The sequence below is a fragment of the Trachypithecus francoisi genome, unplaced genomic scaffold (genome assembly GCF_009764315.1).
Source record: "Trachypithecus francoisi isolate TF-2019V2 unplaced genomic scaffold, Tfra_2.0 Lachesis_group12, whole genome shotgun sequence".
Taxonomy (NCBI): domain Eukaryota; kingdom Metazoa; phylum Chordata; class Mammalia; order Primates; family Cercopithecidae; genus Trachypithecus; species Trachypithecus francoisi.
The window spans coordinates 25401489-25422693 of NW_022681457.1; the positions used below are offsets into that span (position 1 = coordinate 25401489).

At 40.8% G+C, this 21205-nt stretch overlaps 1 protein-coding gene and 1 pseudogene across 2 annotated transcripts in view; one reads left to right on the forward strand and one right to left on the reverse strand.

Annotated features, from left to right (window-relative positions):
• Window positions 1–21205, forward strand: part of ROR1 (receptor tyrosine kinase like orphan receptor 1) — a 428145-nt gene that overhangs the window by 48986 nt on the left and 357954 nt on the right. The gene's annotated exons all lie outside the window — the stretch shown is intronic.
• On the reverse strand, window positions 19899–20905 carry LOC117092027 (annotated as a pseudogene). The gene has a single exon (XR_004440602.1). The product of XR_004440602.1 is annotated as a cofilin-1-like (transcript).

Genomic DNA, 21205 nt, shown 5'->3' on the forward strand with positions numbered 1-21205 from the left:
CGATTTATATGTTGATTTATTCAATGAGTACTGAAGACCTAATAGATACAAGGTTTATAATTTAAGATAGCGCTTTGAAAGTTTTTTGATATTGCTGCTGTTAACTGCAAATATTACTTTCTTTTTTTTTTTTTTTAGATAGGGTCTCACTCTATCACCCAGGCTGGATTGCAGTGGTGCTATCGTAGCTCACTGTAACCTCAGTCTGGGCCCAAGTGATCTCCCTGCCTCAGCTTCCTGAGTAGCGGGGATAGGAATGTGTGCCACCACACTCAGCTACTTGTTTTATTTTTTGTGGAGATGGGGGAGTCTTGCTATGTTGTGCAGGCTGGTCCTGAACTCCGGGTTTCAAGCAATCCTCTCACCTCAGCTCCCAAAGTGTTTGAATTACAGGCATGAGCCCCCACACCCAGTCCAAAACTTACCTTTTTTTTTTCTCTCTCAAGACGAGGTCTCGATCTATCGCCCAGAGTGAGGTACAGTGGCACAATCCCAGCTTACTGTAACCTCTGCCTCCTGGGTTCAAGCCATTCTCCTGTCTCAGCCTCCCTAGTAGCTGTGATTACAGGCATGTGCCACTACTCCGGCTCATTTTTGTATTTTTAGTAGAGATGAGGTTTCACCATGTTGGCTGGGCTGGTCTTGAACTCCTCAGGTGATCCACTCACCTTGGCCTCCCAAAGTATTGGGCGTGAGCTACTGTGCCTGTCTCTAAATCTTACCGTTTAAGAAAAGACATATTAATATGAATTAATACAATGAGCAACTAATCCAAAAAGATTTTTTTTTTTCTCCTAATGAGTTTTCCTTTGGATAATAGAACTGATCTGGTCTTTTCTGTGCACCCATCAGGGCTGGGTAGACAGAAATCAACAAACGTTTTCTGTCAAAGTCTGGATAGTAAAGATTTCAGGCTTTGCAGGCCATATAGACTCTGTTGCAACTATTCCACTCTGAGCAGCAGGAGAGCAGCCACAGATAATTTGTAAACAAATGAGCATGGCTATGTTCCAATAAAAACTTATATATAGAAATAAAATTTGAATTTCATACAGTTTTCATTTGTCAGTTTGTCTTTTGTTTTTTCCCCCCAGTCATTTAAAAGTTTAAAAACTATTCTGAAGTTTGTAGGCCATACAAAAATAGACAGTGAGCTGGAGTTGGCCTGGGGTTTGCATTTTGCTGATCCCTGGGGTAGGGTCTCAGAAGCATGCTTTGAGGCAGTGAGAAGCGAATCTGGTTTTGCACATTTGCTACAAACAACCCCAGAATAGATGATTCATAAATGAATAATAGAATTCAGTTTAGCTGAGGCTTGGATATGTATCCTACCTCTTAATGACTGGCAATGCATAATTCTTCGTGTTTTAGCAAATTTTAAACTTCTAAAAATACTTTTATTATATATTTACTCATAAAAATTTTATAGTTATGAGCAAAGAAAAAAATGCTTTCCTATCCTTTGTCAATATTTTGACGTGTCTTTTTTCAGTCTTCCTATACGTATAGGGCTTGCATATGTATAAGGTCTTTCTTTACAAACTATATTGAATCCTGCTTTGTTTCTTTTAGTAATATGTGGTAAATATTTGTCAGTGTTGTTGAATATTCAAATATAAACTCAAACCACAATAACATACCACTACATACCCACAGAACGGCTATGATTAAAAAACAACTAACCATAGTAAGCACTGGTAAGGATGTAGAGAAACTGAAATCCTCAACCATTTCTGGTAGGAATCTAAAATGGCGCAACCACTTTGGACAACAACTTGGCAGTTTCTTTAAAAATTAAACTTAGCATATGACCTAGGAGCTCCAGTCCTAGGTATTTATCCAAAAGAAATGAAAACACATGCCCACACAAAGATATGTATGCAGATATTCAAAGCAGCATTATTTATAATAGCCAAAAATTAGAAACAAACCAAATGTTCATTAACTGGTGAATGGATAAACAAAATGTGGTGTATCTATACAATAGAATACTATTTAGTAATTAAAAGGAGCAAAATACAGATAGGCTACAACATGGATAAACCTCAAAAACATTATGCTAAGTGAAAGAAGTCAAGCACAAAAGACCACATATTGTGTGACTGCATGTACATTACATTTCTAGAAAAGGCAAAAAACTAGAGACAGAAAGCAGATCAATGTTTGCCTCGGGCAAGGTGGGAATGGTTAGCAGTCATTTCCAGGAGCAGCAGAACTTTTGGGGATGATGGAAATATTCTAAAAGTCGAATGTGATGATTGCACGACTGTATATATTTACTAAAATCATTGAACTGTACACGAAATGGGGTCAATGTTTTGTGAATTATACCTCAATATAACTGGTAAAAATATTCTTTGAAAGCTGAATTTTTAATAGTGTCATATTATTCCATCATGTAAATGTTTTATTTCTTTATCCTGTGTGACTTGGGAGAAGTATTCAGTGTTTATTTCCTTTTAAGCCAAAATCCAGATTCATTAGGTTCGATTTGAGCCATTGGACTTAAACAAGAATGATTCAGAGGAATGAATCCCAATCCACTTTTCAAGAAACTTAGCGTGGTCTCAATCCTGCCTGCAGCTGGGTGGACCTCAGTTCCCTCATCTGTAAGATCTAGAACAGAAATAAACACAAGGAAATACTGGACTCCAGGGAATAGAGGATTAGAAATAGAAAACATAGTAGTGGCTGTAATGAATAAGACTGATTGCCCTAAAAGTAGGAGGCCAGGCACTGATTATTTTTATTTTTATTTTTTAGCTTTTGAGTTCAGAGGTACATGTGCAGGTTTGTTACACAGGTAAACTTGTGTTGTGGGGGTTTGTTGTACAGATTATTGCAACACCTGGGTATTAAGCCTAGTACTCATTAGTTATTTTTCCTGATCGTCTCCTTCCTCCCACCCTCCACCTTCCTATATGCCCCAGTGAGTTGTTCCCCTGTATGTGTTTATGTGTTCACATCATTTGTCTCCCACTTACAAGTCAGGACATGATATTTGGTTTTCTATTCCTGCATTAGTTGGCTAAGGATAATGGCCTCCCACTTCACCCATGTACCTGCAAAGGACATGATCTCATTCTTTTTTATGGCTGCATAGTATTCCATGATGTATATATACCATATTTTCTTTATCTAGTCTATCGTTGATGGGTATTTGGGTTGATTCCATGTTTTTGCTATTGTGAATAGTGTTGCAATGAATATATGCATGCATTTGTCTTTATAATAGAATGATTTCTATTCCTTTGGGTATATACCTAGTAATGGGATTGCTGAGTTGAATGGTAAGTCCATTTTTAGGTCTTTGAGGAGTCACCACACTGTCTTTCACAATGGTTGAACTAATTTACACTCCCACCAATGGTACATAAACATTCCTTTTTCTCCACAACCTCACCAGCATCTGTTATTTTTTGACTTTTTAGCAATAGCCATTCTGACGGGTGTGAGATGGTATCTCACTGTGGTTTTGACTTGCATTTTTCTAATGATCAGTGATGTTGAACTTTTTTTCATATGTTTATTGGCCACATGATAGACTGGATTAAAAAAATGTGGTACCTATACACCATGGAACACTATGCAGCCATAACAAGGAATGAGGTCATGTCCTTTGCAGGGACATGGATGGAGCTAGAAGCCATTATCCTTTTTTTCATATGACTGCTGGCTGCTTGTGTGTCTTTTGAGAAGTGTCTGTTCATGTCCTTTGCCCACTTTTTAGTGGGGTTGGTTGTTTTTTTCTTGTAAATTTAAGTTATTTATAGATGTTGGATATTAGACCTTTGCTGGGTGCATAGTTTGCAAAAATTTTCTCCCATTCTGTAGGTAGTCTGTTTACTCTGTCAGTAGTTTCTTTTGCTGCACAGAAGCTCTTTAGTTTAATTAGGCCCCATTTGTCAATTTTTGCTTTGTTGCAATTACTTTTGGTGTCTTTGTCATGAAACCTTTTCCTACAGGTGCTGTTTATTTACACTCCTGTCCCAATCTCACCCCACTCCCTTTCTTTTGCTGGTGGGAAGTCAGTAGAAACTGTGGGTGGGGTTCTGAGGTAATCAATACAAAGGAGAAGATAAAAAATTGGAGGCGACTCAGGGGAGATGGCAATGCTGACAAGGGGTTGGATGGAATTTGTTCTGTAAACTGGAAGCATTCTTCTTGGCCTCAACACTTGCCAAGGCATTGATGACGCACAATTTGGATGATTTAATCACTAGGAAACTATCTAGGTTTCTTGTTCTGAAGTTTGAGAGGAGAGCCTATTAAAGGAAGACCAAGGCTGGATATTGCCATGAAAATAATACATTTTAATGTTTGGCTTCTGAGTGGGGAGCTGGTACCCTATTCACTGCAGGGAAATTTAAACTGGGTAAAACTGAACTGGTTTCCAATTCCTTGTGTTCTCCATTTCCAGCCAAGTTCCAGGTTTTCCTAGAGTACAGCCAGAAGCATCTGTACCCAGGGAACACAGAATAAAACTGTGGAAACCAAACTTGTAAATGTTTTTTTCATTAGCTTCGGGCTCGCAGCCACCAATAAACTGTAGGTTTTAAAAAGTCTTGTATTATTTTGCGAGTTAAGAAAATGTGCATATTCCCCTTATTTATATGTTCAGGATTTTCTTAAAATGTTACACATCAAGCATTTATCTGCTAAGCCACCCCAAAGGTAACAGCATTCTAGTTTTTATACAAAAGAGAAAAAAAATTCCACTTAATAAACTTGCTGTAACTTGAGCCTGTTGGTGGTCTTGGAGGAAACCCAAATCCAGGTTTGGTTGATACTGTGTAAGTGAATGCAATTAGTAGTGGTTTTTCTAAAGTAGAAAGAGATGTAGAAAAATAATGCACAGCAAATTTAGGTCAGAGCTGGGAAGCTTATAAATCCTTATTTTTTTTTCATTACTTTAAGTAATAGGGCTTTTGTCTTTATTATGTAATTTCCCTAGCAATAATACATTTTAAAAACATTTTTCTGTTAGTTTCATACATTTGATCAGAAAGCCACAGTTCATAAACCCCTGTGATGTGGCAGCTGGCACTGTTTATATACAGAAGATGACTTCTTTTTCATCCCTGGGAGGCCAACACAAAAATTACTGATGGGGGCAACTTTCACTACCTGTTTTTCTATTTAGCAGAAGGTTTGCAAAGCAGTTTTCTGTTGATCAGCATCCTCCTGATAGGCTAAGGAGTGAACTGACCTTTACATGCATGGTGTATTTCAGAGCATGTGATTTGATTCCAGCATGTTTAAACTTAAGCAACTAGATTGTAAGGTCTGTAAAGACAGAGAATTTGTCTTTCTGGTTTTTTACTCTATTCCCTTGGCACATAGTAGGTGCTCAGGAAATATTAACTACCATTCTCCTCTCCAAGATGCGCTACTCCTCTTGAGCTGTACGGTCCTTGCTGCTCCTTCTTGAACTTGCCAGGCTACTCCTGCTTCAGCACTTTGGAGACCACAGACCAGCAGGGATCACTGCGTCTCCTCTTCTGGGTCTTTGTTCAGATTATACCATCTCAGTGAGGCCCTAACTATCTCCTTCCTTTCTTTATTTTTTTATGTCATATCATTGCCATCTGATAAACTGATATATTGATGTACTGATATATTGACTTACTTATTTGGGAACGTGAGCACCACCAGGACAAGTGTTTCTGTCTGATTTGGTTATTGCTGTATACCCAGTGCCTAGAACATAGTTGCTATAATTTACTTGGATGAATTGAGTAAATGGATGTTCCACCAGGTACTGGCTGTGTGGTAATAGCTAATGCATTTGCTCTCTTGGATCCTTTGTTTGAGTCCCCATTTGTTTCATATGGCATATGTGGGTCAGGTGAGATGTGGCACATGAAAGCTCTTTTATGCTATGTGTATGCAATGTATTCATTCATTTATTCATTTAATCAACCAGATGCAGTTCCTGCCTTCACAGAGCTTAATAATTGGACAAATAAGTAATTTCACCAAAGTGGGATAGCAGGTGATAGGGATAGTGTGATAGGGAATGTGCAGCCTGCTATGGGAGCACCCCCACGAGGGATTCCTAATTCAGGTGTGGGGACAGGACCCTGGAAGGCTTCCAGGAGGAAGGAGCATAGAAGCTGAGATCTGGAGATGGAATGGGCATTCAACAGGCAAAGGGAGTGTGATGTAATTGATGGCATGGAGAGTATTGCAGGTAGGAGAAATAATGTGCAGAGTCTGGAAGTGCAGAACCATAGAGTACTGGTGGAACTGAAAGTAATTCAGTCTTTCTGGAACATCCAGTGTGGGGGCAGATAAGTGGATAGGGACGTGGCTTGTGATATAGTCTGGGGACAGATCAAGGAGCACTTTGCAGGCCATGCTGGGGAGCTTGGACTTGATCCTAAGGACAGTGTGGAGCCATGGAAGTCTTCCAAGAAAGGAGTGACTTGGTCCGACTTTCATTTTCAACAGTCATTTAATGGAGTAAGACAGCTTATTTCCTCGCCAAGGAACTTGAACACAAGCTCCCAGGAAGGGAGGTTGTGAAAACAGTGAAAGGGCCTTCCAGAAAGTAAATCCTTAAGCTCCATGAAATCTGCTGAAATTCTGTTGAATCTGACTAGTGAGTATCATAGCAATGAGGCCAAAAAAAAATTTCATAAAAAGCTTAATTATCTTTGAGGCCATAGCTCATACTTAAGGGAAGGGACATGGTAATGCTACAGACATATATATTTGTGTTAACTTTTATGCCACTATGGGGCAGACAGTTAAAGCAGGGGTGGAGGAGTCAGAGCAGTTTTGAATCTGCTTTTAAGGCCCAGAAAGTGTCACAGTACCTCCTGTCCAGCACTGGTTGCCAAAGTAAAAGAAAGTGGCAACAATAGGGCATAAGGTGGTGGAGAAGAGGCTGGGTAGACCTTGGTTGTATTCTTGCTTTGCATCTTACTTATTGCCAGTGTTTTAATTCATTTTTACACTGCTATAAAGAACTACCTGAGACTGGGTAATTTATAAACAAAAGAGGTTTCATTGACCCAGAATTCTGCATGGCTGGGGGGTCTCAGGAAACTTAAAATCATGGTAGAAGGTGAAGGGGAAGTGAGGCATGTCTTACATGGCAGAGCAGGAGAGAGAGTGCTAAGAGAGAAGTGCCACTTTTAAACCATCAGATCTTGTTGGTTTAAAACAACCACTATCACGAGAACAGCATGGGGGAAACCACCCCATGATCCAATCACCTCCCACCGGGTCCCTCCCTTGACACGTGGGGATTATAATTTGAGATGAGATTTGGGTGGGGACACAGAGACACACCATATCATTTCACTCCTGACTCCTTTCAAAGCTCATGTCTTTTTCACATTTAAAAGCCAATCATGCCTTCCCAACAGTCCACCAAAGTTTTAACTCATTCCAGCATTAACCCAAAAGTCCAAGTCCAAAGTCTCATCTGAGACAAGGCAAGTTCTTTCTGCCTATGAGCCTGTAAAATCAAAAGCAAGTTAATTACTTCCAAGACACAATGGGGGTACAGGAATTTGGTAAATGTTCCCATTCCAAATAGGAGAAATTGGTCAAAACAAAGGGGCTGCAGGCCCTGCGCCAAGTCCAAAACGCAGCCAGGCAGCCATTAAATCTTAAAGCTCCAAAATAATCTCTTTTGACTACATGTCTCATATCCAGGGCATGCTGATGCCAGAGGTGGTGGGCTCTCAAGGCCTTGGGAAGCTCTGCCCCTGTGGCTCTGCAGATACAGCTCCCCGATACACAGCTGCTTTCATGGGCTGGCATTGAGTGCCTGTACCTTTTCCAGGTACACAGGGCAAGCTGCCAGTGGATCTACCATTCTGGAATCTAGAGGCTGGTGGCCCTCTTCTCACAGCTCTACTAGGCAGTTCCCCAGTGGGGACTCTGTGTGGGGACTCCAACTCCATTTTTTCCCTCTGCCTGCCCTAGTAGAGGGTCTCCATGAGGGCTCCACTCCTGCAGCAGGCGTCTGCCTGGACATCCAGACATTTCCATATATCCTCTGAAATCTAGGCAAAGGCTTCTGAAGTTCAACTCTTATCTTCTGTGCACTGGCAGGCCCAACACCAGGCGGAAGCTGCCAAGGCTTGGGGTTCCCACGCTCTGAAGCAATGCCTGAGCTGTACCTTGGCCCCTTTTAGCTATGGCTGGAACTGGAGTGACTGAGACTCAAGGTGCCATGTCCTAAGGCTGCACAGAACAGGGAGAGCGGGAGGGACCCCTGGCCCACAAAACCAGTTTTCCCTTCTAGGCCTCTGGGCCTGTGACGGGAGGGGTTTCCACGAAGATCTCTGAATTGCCCTGGAGACATTTTTCCCATTGTCTTGGGTATCAACATTCAGCTTCTCTTTACTTATGCAAATTTCTGCAGCTGGTAGCTCGAATTTCTCCCCAGAAAATGGGTTTTTCTTTTCTACAACATGGTCAGGATACAAATGTTCTAAACGTTTATGCTCTGCTTCCCTTTTAAACATAAATCCCAATTTCAGACCATCTCTCTGTGAATGCCTATGACTGTATGCTTTCAGAAAAAGGCAGGTCACATCTTGAATGCTTTGCTGCTTGGAAATTTCTTCTGCCAGATACCCAAACCATCTCTCTCAAGTTTAAAGTTACACAGATCTCTAGAGCAGGGGCAAAATGCCACCAGTCTCTTTGACAAAGCATAGGAAGCGTGACCTTTGCTCCAGTTCACAATAAGTTCCTCATTTCCATCTGAGACCACCTCATACTGGACTTCATCGTCCATATCACAATGAACATTTTGGTCAAAACCATTCAACAAATCTCTAGGAGGTTCCAAACTTTCCCACATCTTCCTGTCTTCTTCTGAGCCCTTCAAACTTTTTTATTCTCTGCCCGTCACCCAGTTCCTAAATCACTTCCACATTTTCAGGTATCTCTATAACAATGCTCCACTTCTCTCAGTACCAATTTTCTGTATTAGTCTATGTTCACACTGTTGTAAAGAACTGCCTGAGACTGAGTAATGTATAAGCAAAAGAGGTTTAATTGACTCACAGTTTCGCATGGGTGGGGAGGCCTCAGGAAACTTACAATTATGGCGAAAGGTAAAGGAGAAGCAATCTCCTCTCTTGACGTGGGGATTACAATTCGAGATGAGATTTGGGTGGGGACACAGAGCCAAACCATATCAACCAGTGATGTGGCTTTAGGAATCATTTAGCTTCCCTGAGCCTCTGTTTCCTTTTCTGGAACATGGAATTAGTACTACCTATTTTTCAGTGTTGCTAGGATTCAATGAGATAAAAAATGCCTGCCTGCTTGCTTGCTTGCTTTCTTTCTTTCTTTCTTTCTTTTCTTTTCTTTCTTTTCTTTCTTTTCTTTCTTTTCTTTTCTTTCTTTCTTTCTTTCTTTCTGATTGATCTAAGAGAATAGTTAGCACATGTGCATATTTATGCACTGATTTTTTTTTTCTAGTCAGTGCTGCTATAACAGTTGTTTTGAAAACACATACTTTTTTTTCAAAGCTGATTGATATATTCAGAAAAATTTGAGAATAATGCAAATTTTATGTTTACTTACATAGTCAGTTGTATCCATGAAAAGCACTAGGTGGACTCAGAAGATGGCACTCAGCTAAAGTGAGCTGCATGGTAATATACAAACACACACACCTGAAACATCGACCAGCTCCCTCAGTTCACCAGGTGTGTGGAGTTACACTCGAGTTACACTCATCCACGTCTGCCATTACAACTTTCTGTCCATTTTCTGATAACCAGCCCCCATCCACCACTTCACAATAACCCATACCCTGTAACCCTTACAATGCCCATTTCCACAAGAAAGTAGTAGTGTGTCCCAATCCTGTTTTCCCATAAACTCCACTCTTTTTACTGCATAATTTTGCATAGTATGGTGATTTCTCAGAACTCATATGTTGTGTTATAGCAGAACTGACTCTGTCTAACACAATTCCTGGCAGACAGCAGACACTCAGTAACAGGTAGCTGTTTTATTATTAATATTAATCCACTTAAGTACAATTGTGTGTTGGGGCAGGGATCACTAGTTACAATGTTGAGTTGCTTTGATTGTGAGTGTTAAGTGAAATGGACTGCCTGAGTGGAAAGGTTTCAGTGTTTTTATCTTTTCTAAGTGTGTGCTGGTCAGACCACCCTTGGGGTATGAACAGTGACAAACCAGGTATGTCCAGAAAAGAGCAAGCCAGAAAAGGAGAAGACATGAGAATGATCTTTAAATAGTTAGATGGCCATCTTGGAGAAGGATTGCTTTGTTTTGTTGGGCTTCAGGGTGACAAGGGGAAGCTCCCAGGGCCCAGGGTACTGGCGAGCTCAGGGACAGAGCCTCAGAATGATCCCTGGGGGTGATGTGTTCTCCAAGCTCTGACTGGCTGCTCTGGGAGGGGAGAGGACAGCGAGGAGTCAAACATGGGTTTGGAGGTTCTACCTATAAAGTTCCTTTACTTTCTTTCTTTTTCTTTTTCCTTCGAGGTGGTGTGCAAGGACAGATTCTGCAGGGCTGATCAGAGTAAATTTCAGACAGAAACAACCCAAACTTTTCCAGCAATATTTGGACTTCTGGTTGCCTGCTTGCTTGCTTGCTTGCTTTCTTTCTTTCTTTCTTTCTTTCTTTCTTTCTTTCTTTCTTTTTCTTTCTTTCTTAGTGATCTATCTAAGAGAATAGTTAGCACATGTGCATATTTACGCACTGATTTTTTTTTTCTAGTTATGTCCTTGAATGTTGCAAATATAAAGACTATGCTTTACAAATATTTATGGCTTCTGGCATGCTTAGGAATAGTGAAATTACATCAATGCTTTCCGTCCCAAGGGCTTTTATTTGACTTTTCTTCTTTTTTTTGTTTTTTGTTTTTTCCAACTCAGGGAGAAAGCTCAGTTAGTTACTGACCTGGCATTGCTTTCTCTCTAACATCCTGTGCAGCTTTTGTCCTCTCCATCTAAGCAGGCTGTTAAGCTCTTGTAGTAAGAAAGATGTTACCCTGAGCTTAGACCCTCTTGGTGGAGCTGTGATGGAGAGGCCTCAGGAAGCATGGGGCATTTGAGCTGAGGGTTGGCAGGGTCTCCTTCAGATATTTAAAGTGGGTTATTCTGAGCCTGCAAACTAGAGGGTCTAGTGTGGTGTCTCTAGAATAATTACTTTTGTACCCCTAGATGAATTAAAAAGTAATTATACTGAGTGTTTTATCCTGCCTGTATACAGATATATAAGATTCCGTGTTTCTAGTTGGTGTTACTGTTAAGAACAGAATATGTTTCAAACATATTTGATTTTATTAAATTAGTTTACCCTGTAGTCATAGGAGGGGTACTGCTGTTTACATGCTGAATCTTAACAAAACTATAAAATAGCGTTTTTTTAAAATGGCAGCTCCCCTGCTCTGATGCTTTGACAATGAATGTTATCTCTTTTTGTCTCTATGATGAGCACATGGGACTTAGCCTTACTCTTAAAATTGATTTTTCCAAAACCAAGAGTCATTAAATTTCTTCCTCTGAGACAAAGTATTCAGGCCTCCTCCTCTTCTAGCACTAGTCTAGAAAATGTGGTTAGTCTTTCCATGTGGGAGTTCTTGTGCTTTGTGCATTGGCTCCAAGATGGCAAGTAGACTACTGTTCCAAGATCTAGGCCCAAGGCATTCCGATGGGCTCGCCTGGACTTGTATATAATGACCAGAAGGAATTGGTCTGGACTGCCATTACCGCCAGCCACTACCTGGTCAGTTCTGCTTGGGAAATGGCTCTAATCAACATTCTTCAAGAGCTGCTGTTCATGGCTGCAGGTGGCAGGCCCATGGATCAATAATTGGCTGGGGTGGTTGGCCCCACTGGTCAGCTTCCCTCCTTGAACCCGATCTACCTGTTGCTGCCTCCTCCGTCCTCCCCTAAAGTCACACAGCTTCAAATAAGGTGGTCTCATCTATTTTGGTGCTTTCCCTTCTTTCTTAATCTCCCATAATGGAAAAAGCACAGGTTCCAGAAGCCTGGTTTTAAATTCCAGCTCTGTTATTTATCAGCTTTGTGATTTTGGACAAGTGACTTAATCTCTCTGAATCCTTGCTCACTCATTTTAAAAAGATGCCACTCATCCCTATCAGAGCTGTTGAGAAAACATCATGCAACCATCTTGTACAATGCCAGGCACAGAGAAGGCCTTCTGGAACAGGAATCCACACACACCTTACCAATTACTTTTTGAGTAGGTCAATTGCTAGCATGTCTCCAGAACCAAAAGATTAGTTGATCCTCCTTTCTTTGTGCCAGGCTCTGCCCAGGCCCAGGGGCTACAGAGATGAGTAAGAGGAAGTCCCTACCTATAAAGGCACTCCCAGTTTTGCTCAAATCCATTTTTCCAACAAATGTATTTTGATACCTACTATGTGCAAAATTTATGTGCCTTTAGGGAGGATATTGAGATGATTCAGTCGCTCATTTATTCCTCGGTCATCTGTAGTGTGCCAGATATTCTTAGAAGCACTATGGGTAGAAACAACAGGCAAGACATTGTCTTTCCTTTTGAGAAGCTCATAGTGCAGTAAAATACTCTAAAGTATGGGAAAAGTAGATGGAAAGAGAATATGATTTCATTGTTAAAAGGCACTTGTGTTGTTGGACAATATAGGCTGCACACAGTAATGTGGATTTCATGTTTGCAAGTACTCAGATCTTGATAGAGCTTCATTGAGACCACCCTCTTCTTTTAAAGCTGAGGAAATGGAACTTGGGAGTGATTAATATGTCACACATTTAGGTAAAAGTAAAGCTGACACTAGCCCCACAGCAACTTTAATTTGTGTAGTGACTAAAGTGAAAACACTCTCTTCTTGATTCTGTTGTCTCCCAGCAGAGATTTTATAATTTGAAAACATTGTTCCTTAGGTGGCCCCAAGAGGTAGAATTTCAGATCTGCTGCTTGCTTTTTGTAAACTATTGCATTCCATCCTCCCAATAGCCCCACTGGGGTCAGGACCATTTTGAACTTAAAGAACTTGCTCAAGGTTACGCAACTTGATATACAAAGTCAGGATTTGAATCCAGGTTTGCCTGATTCCAGAGTCCAAGCCCTAAGCCTCAACCCCATAGTCCATCCATGATTCACTCTCATTGTAGTATCTGATGGCTTTTGAGACTTTGTAGAAAAAAGCACATCTTATATCATTTTTAGGACCTGCTTATCTGAACCAGTGGGAAAACTACATTTATGAACCATAAATAGCATCTATAGATGTGGAATGCCAAGTGAGTTAGGATATATTAATAAATAGGAGCAAAAAGTTATGACCAAAAGTTGTTTTCCTATAGCCAGTTTCTTAAGATTTTATAATTAGCAGGGGGGAATTCTGAATGGATGAGTATAAAAAGGCCTCTGCAGATAGCCCAAGAGACGATACTAAAGTCCAGAGGTTATAAACAGAAAGAGGAACAGACACTGTAGATTTTTCTCTACTCCATGACATCTTCTTACAGAAATTCTACACTTGGCACTAATCAGACCTAAAGTTAATTTCTTAAAATCACCAATGCCTTATTTAAAGAGGTTAACATTCTGCATGTAGCTGATCCACTATCAAACAAAAACACCCCTGGTTCTTTTGTGACCACTAATGCAATTGACTTTCTGTTTTTTAAAAAATGTCTCCTCCTATCCCTCCATCTTTGTCTCCCAATTAATTTGTGTTTATTTTGTAAAAAGCTTGTGGGCCTGTTGAGTTGATATCGCTAAAGGCTGACAACCACATAGAGGTACCTCTTACAGTGATGAAGTGTGTGTGCCTGTTTGAATTATCTGTTAACCAGCATCAAGACATTGGTGCCCTGTCTTGGATGAATGGCAGGGGAGGCTGAGCTTAACTTGGCCAAAGCAGCAGGGGTCTAAGAGAATGTTTCTGTTCCCCATAAAGAAAGGTAGTCAATCATCTGTACTTTCCACTGAACTCCAGTTTCTATCCAGCTTTGAAAATTGTGCTTACCCTATAAGAGCCACATGACAAGTGTTCAGTATGTCAGATTTGTTTTCATTTTATACTGCGTATGAATTTGACCTCCACAGTAGGGCTGCGTTAATTTCCCAAAGCTCTTCCAATAATTGTATTCTTTTTAAAAAAATATGCATACTCTTATTCTTTTTCGGATTGTGTTATGGCTGGTGTTTTGAAAGTGGTTAAAACATTACTGGTGGCATATGGAGCAATGTGTACATGATGCACATTTCCAGATGGAAACAGCCTCCAAAGTTCACTATGTAGTTTGTGTAGCTATTCTAGTGATTTCGTTGGACTGAACTCAGTACTTTCTGGCCAGTAGAGTAGGTTTTTTTCTCTGACAAAATTAAGTTTGGATAACCTTTTCTGAAAAGCAGTTTCAGTGTGTCATATTGACATTTATATTGATAACTAATTGTTTGTGGCTGCCAAAAGAAAGTGTGTATTTTTGCTTGAGGCCAGGAGTTCCAGACCAGCCTGGCCAACGTAGTGAGACCTTGTTTCTACAAAAAATACAAAAATTAGCTGGGCACAGTGGCGTGTGCCTGAAGTCCCAGCTACTTGGGAGGCTGGGGTGGGAGAATCAATTGAGTCCAGGAGGTCGAGGCTGCAGTGAACCGTGATCCTGCCACTGCACTTTAGCCTGGGTGACAGAAACGAGATTCTGTCTCTTAAAAATTAAGTATGCATGTAATTGTGTATGAGCTAAGTTACTCTTCCTGTCACATTTGTATGGTAGCTACAGTCAGGCACTGCGTAATCATCTTTCTGTCAACGTTAGAACTGCATATAAGATGGTGGTCCAATAGGGTTATAATGGAGCTGAAAAACTCCTAGAGAGGCTGTAGTTGTTGTAATGTTGTAGTACAGTGCGTTACTCATGTGTTTGTGGTGATGCTGGTGTAAACAAACCTGCCCTGCCAGTCCTGTATAACTATAGCACTGCCAGTTATATACGTATACCTAATTGTATACTGATAATAGTATACTTGATACTTGATAATAGTAATAAACAACTATGTTACTGGTTTGTGTATTTCCTATACTTTCTATTATTGTTATTTGAGAGTGTACTGCTTTTGCTTCTAAAATAAAACATTACCTGTAAAACAGCCTCAGGCAAGTCCTTCAGGAGGTATTTCAGAAGAAGGCATTGTTATTGCCCCTTGAAGAGCTTCTAGGGGACAATACGTGGAGGTGGAAGACAGTGATATTGATGATCCTGACCCTGTTGTAGGCCTGGGCTGATGTGGTGTATTTTTAACTTAAAAATGTTTAAATAGAAAAAAGCTTATGAAATAAGGATATAAAGAAAATACTTTTGTACAGCTGTACGATGTGTTTATGTTTTAAGCTAAGCATTACGAAAGAGTCTAAAGTTAAAAAATAACAACTTTATAAAGTAAAAAAGTTACAGTAAGCTAAGTCTAATTTATTACTGAAGAAACAAAAATACTTTATAAATTTAGTGTGGCCTAGGTGTCCAGCGTTTATAAAGTCTACAGTAGTGTATAGTAATGTCCTATGCTTTCACTTTCACTCACACCGATTCACCCAGAGCAACTTCTAATTCCTGTAAGCTCCATTCATGGTAAGTGCTCTCTACAGGGGTAACATTTTAAATCTTTTATACTGTATTTTTACTGCATCTTTTATATGTTTAGGTATGTTTAGCTATACAGATACCATTGTGTGACAGTCGCCTACAGTGTTCAGTGTGATAACATGCTGTACAGGTTTGTAACCTAGGAGTGATAGGCCATATCGTAAAGCCTAGGGGTGGAGTAGGCTATACCATCTAAGTTTGTGTAAGTACGCTCTATGATGTTCACATGACAGCAAGCATATCAACTAAGGACGCTTTTCTCAGAACATATCTCTGTTGTTAAGCGACGCATGGCTGTAATTCATGCATTAATTGGTTACCTGTACCCTCTATTTAGGGCTTAAAAAGTCAGATCTATCCATCTAAGATGCTTTTAAGTAACATTTACCTTAAAGAAATAGATGGTTCATTGGTTTAAAGAAAGAGACAGCTGAATTGGACGGGGAAGCCAGGTTTTGACTGTATTTCTAAGAGGAGCTATTCTGTAATGTTTTGGTAAAAGAATGTCTGTCTCCATATCTATCTATCTATCTATCTATCTATCTATCTATCTATCTAGTTTGGCATCTATTCACTAATCTGTCTGTAATACAAATATTCTGAATACTTAAAAAGTGTAAGAAGGCTCTGTAGTGCGATGGATAGCACACTGAACTTTTTTGTTTTTATATTGATTTACTGCAATTAAAAAATAATATATGTATCAAAGAAAATTCAGAAAATAAAGAAACATTGGGAAGGTGAAAGACTATTAAATCTCCCCAGGCTCAAATTATTAACACAAAAAATCACTTTTAATATTTTGGTACATTTCCGTCAGGCTTTTTTGCCCTATGCATACATTTTCATCCATAAATGTAATCATCTTGTCGATGCTATTTTGTAGCAAGTTTTTTTTTTTCACTTAATATATAATACTATTTTTTCAAGTCTTTATAGCTATTGTTTTTCTTTTTTTTCTTAAGATTGGGTCTTTCTATGTTGCCCAGGCTGTACTTGAACTCCTGGGCTCAGGTGATCCTCCTGCCTCAGCCTTCTGAGAAGCTGGGACTTCAGGCGCATGCAACCTTGCTTGGCGAAATGTTATCTTTAGTGTTTTGTGTGATATAACACTGAGTGAGCACAGCCTACACGGTTTATTTAGCCATTACTCAGTGGTTGGATATTTAGGGTATTTCATCATTATTGTCTTTGAAAATTAAATAAAACAAAATTTGATGAAAGTCCAAGGTGGCCCAACACAGTGGCTGAATATATCCCATCAGTCTGTTACATTATTCACATGTAAAGGGAAAAACAACCCCCTAAAACTCTGCATCTGAGAGGAGTATATATTAAATTAAGCTTAAGGAAGTGCTTAAGTAGAAAATGAGAGTTGGTAAATGGAGTCATTTTATTTCATAAAGGTGCCTCAGAGCTTTAAGCCCAAACCCCTACACTTTGAGTCACTTTGGATTTTGTGCATCCGTCCACGATGCACCGTGATTTTGTCTTACACAGTGTTCAGTGCGACGCATTAAATCTTCCTTCCTTCACAGTTGTCAGAATCTGTGAAATAGGACCCGAGCAAACCTAGAAAAGTCTCTCTGCTTGTCTGTTTAGATTTTTTTTTTTTTTTTTTTGAGATGGAGTTTGCCTCTTGTCACCCGGGTTGGAGGGCGATGGTGTGATCTCAGCTCACTGCAACCTCTGCCTCCCAGGTTTGAGCGATTCTCCTGCCTCAGCCTCCCCAGTAGCTGGGACTGCAGGTGCAGGCCACCATGCCTGGCTAATTTTTTTGTATTTTTAGTAGAGACGGGGTTTCACCATGTTGACCAGGCTGGTCTCGAACTCTTGACCTCAGGTGATCCACTCACCTTGGCCTCCCAAAGTGTTGGGATTACAGGTGTGAGCCTCTGCACCTGGCCCTGTTTAGATATTTTAAAACAATCTTTCAATTCTGAGTAGAATAGTATTTGTATAATAGTTTTGAGTTGAAGGCAAATACTTTCAAAGAGTTCAGTTCTTTTCTTTTCAAAATGTAAGTTATAAAAATGCATGATTCTCCCTGAGGAGCCAGCTAGGCATCAGACTCTGGAGCCAGACAGCCTGGGTTTATTTCCTGCTCCACCACTTTCTGCTGGGTGAACCTGGGTAAGTTACCTGACTTGCCTGGGTGTCAATTTTCTCATCTAGAAAATGGGAATAATACTATTCACTCATAGTTTGTTGGGCTGGTTTAAATAAGTTAAAACACTGTGGTAACTACTGCTGTTCTCAACAGGTTCCTAAGGGTCTGCGTTTCTAGTGCTTTAGCACTTCAATGGCATTTATAATGTTCTGCACTATCCTTCACTGAGTGGTTTTTCTATGAGTATTTCTTTGAGTATTTCTTCCCCAGTCAGTTTATAATGATGGTAATCATACTGGCCACCACTTTTGATGGAGTATTATAATACACACTCTACATGTATTACAAAATGTAAGTCTCATTGCCTTTTATGAGGTATGCGTTTTCACTATTTTCTTTTTACAAGTTTAGTAACTAAAGGTTGTAGAGGTTAAGTAACTTGCTCAAGGTCATAAAATTGCTAAATCTGGAACTTGGAACTAAATTCTGATCTGGTGTATGTGCCACCACCCTGCTTTTGTAATTTCCTTTAAGGAAGGGACTTTTATGCTTTTTAGATCCCTTACAGATTTCAGCACAGTTCCATGAACATAGTAGATCCTCAGTAAGGTTTTTTTTTTTTTTTAAATTTGAGATGAAGTCTTGCTCTGTCACCAGGCTGGAGTGTAGTGGCACAATCTCGACTCACTGCAACCTCTGCCTCCCGGGTTCAAGCAATTCTCCTGCCTCAACCTCCCGAGTAGCTGGGACTACAGGTGCACGCCACCATGCCCGACTAATTTTTGTGTTTTTGGTAGAGATGGGGTTTTACCATGTTGGCCAGGATGGTCTTGATCACTTGACCTCATGATCCGCTAGCCTCAGCCTCCCAAAGTGCTGGGATTACAGACATGAGCACTGCGCCCAGCCAGTTTTTTGTGTTTTTAAATGAATGGAGGTAGAAGTGATCCCGTGGATAGTAGAATTTTTTTCTCCAGTAAGATAACCAAAAATACTGCTTTTTAATCAATGAAATTATGAGTCTTAGAATTTTGTTCTGCTTCCATATTACATCTATGAGATGATGAATTTGTAATTATTTGTGTATGAAACTGGTTGTAATTTCATGTGAAAAAGATGTACAGACCCTGTATTTGAGACTCTGATTTGAGAAAACCTGAATTAGCATTACTTTGATAACCGCTGAAGCAATTATAATTTAAATAAAGGATACAACTAATTCTGGATCTGTTTTTAGCTATTTCATTGACACACTTTTATCGAGCATATACATTATGCAAAGCTCTCTGCAGGGGACTAAGGATTTAAGGATGAATATGATGGTTTCTATATGTAAGAGGATTTTATCCAATATCATGGGTTTAGCTACACCCTGATGCTAATGACCCCCATATATCTTTAACCCCAGCCCTTACCCTTTTGTCTTCATTATTCAGCTCTGTGTTGGATACTTCCACATGGATGTCTCATAGATCTCCAGACTGAATTATTATCTCATCCCCAGCACACACTATGCCTCATTACATATTCCATTCTTGTACCTGTTCTATATTCCACCTCTGTTGGTGACACCACTGTCTAAAGTAACCATTCAAACCACTGTCCAAACTTCAACCTTCAAACAAACAAAAAAACCACAAGTAATCTTTGATTCCATTTTCTCCCTAGCATTCTACATTTGGCCATTCACCAATCCTGCTGATTTTTTCCCGCTAAATATCATCAAGAACTGTGAAGGATTTGAGACTTTATCTTACTTGCAAATGAGCTTGCCTGCCTCAGTTACATGGATGCTGGCAAAAGACTAAGGATTCCTGGGTTAAAGACAAAGAACGTTATTAGTCATAGCAATAGCAATAGCCAGAGTGTTTCTCCAAGACCCAACTCCCATAGGATGTCATGAAGACGGCCAGGTGACATCCATACATGCAGTGCATTGTGTTACAGGAGAGGAATTCTGAACTTAAGGAAACCAAATCTTTTATATTGGGTTACAAAGATGCCTCACCTTTGCTCCAGAGGGAGATCATTTCTTCCAAGGCTGTTCTCCATATAAACATCTTTGAAAAGTTAGTCTGGAAATAAGGGCAGCCTGTGCTTTGCTCACAAGATATGCAGAAACCGAAGGGACTCATGGAGAATGTCTCCCAACAAATACTTCTTGCATCTGTTCCCTCTGCTCCTTCTTCTTTTTTTTTTTTTAATTGAAGGTCCCTTACTGGTCGTGCTTCCGTGAGTAGCAGTGACCAGGGGAAAAGGGAGGGGAACCAACCGTCACAGGGAGGGGTCATCTCCACAACATTCCATTTATACACAGAACTAAACAGACAAACACAGAGTTACTACTGCGGTTAGAAGTTGGCAGCAGAGGAAGGGGGAGGAACAGGTGGGGAGTGGGGGTGTTGTTAAAAAAAATACAGGCCACCCCCACAACTGGGGTGCCTTGGGGGAATTTGGTTTGCTTCCACCCAAGAGGAATCAGAAGATCAAAAGCAGTTTGGGAAGACTAGAACCATCAGGGATGGAGGGAGGAGGAAAATCCAGGGGGTGGGGGGGTCTGTTTGGCAACTGGGGTAAAGGGATTGCACTCCCTCTGCTGGGATCCTCCCCAGCGCTTCAGGTCTGAGAGGAAGGGAAGAGCCTGCAACCCCCAATGGCAGATGTGGGCCTGCCAGATGCTCCAGGCAGGGGACCAGAAGGGGCTCACAAAGGCTTGTCCTCCAGGGAGATGACTGCACTGCCCCCCAGCTTCTCTGCCAGGGTGCAGCGGTCCTTGACCTCCTCATAGCAGTTTGCATGTAATTCATGCTTGACCCCTGTCAGGTTCTTCTTGATGGCGTCGTTGGAGCTGGCATAGGTCATTTTGCTGTTAAGGGGCGCAGACTCAGGGACCCAGAAGATAAACACCAGGTCCTCCTTCTTGCTCTCGTTGGTCCTGTAGGTTGTGTCATAGAGGGCGTAGTGGCAGTCCTTATCTGGCAGCATTCTGACAAAGGTGGTATAGGGGTTGTCCATGGTCTGGCCCACATTGCCCACCAGGATCTTCTTGATGACGTTCTTCTTGTCCTCACCAAGGCAGAAGAGCACCGCCTTCTTGTGCTTCTTCACCTCCTCTGGCATTGAAGACTTATGCACCTTCATGCCATTGAACATGTTCATGACACCATCAGACAGCCACACCGGAGGCCATGTTTCCAGAAGCGAAAAGGAGAGGTCTCGGAGAGCTGCAGAAGACGAGAGCTCTGCAGCCGCTGCCAGGACCCGACTGCCTTCTGCTCCTTCTTTGCACCATTAGATGAGGCTGCACATTGCTCATAGGAAGACTGCAACAACTTTTTAGCTGATTTCCCTGAGTCTGGGTGGGTCCCTCTTCATATCAGTCCTCCATACCTTGCTGAAGTAGCCTCCTGAGACACAGATCTGACTCTTTCCTGCTTAAAGCCATTTACTGCCTGCCTGTTGTCTATAGGAAAGGCCCAAGCTCCTTAGC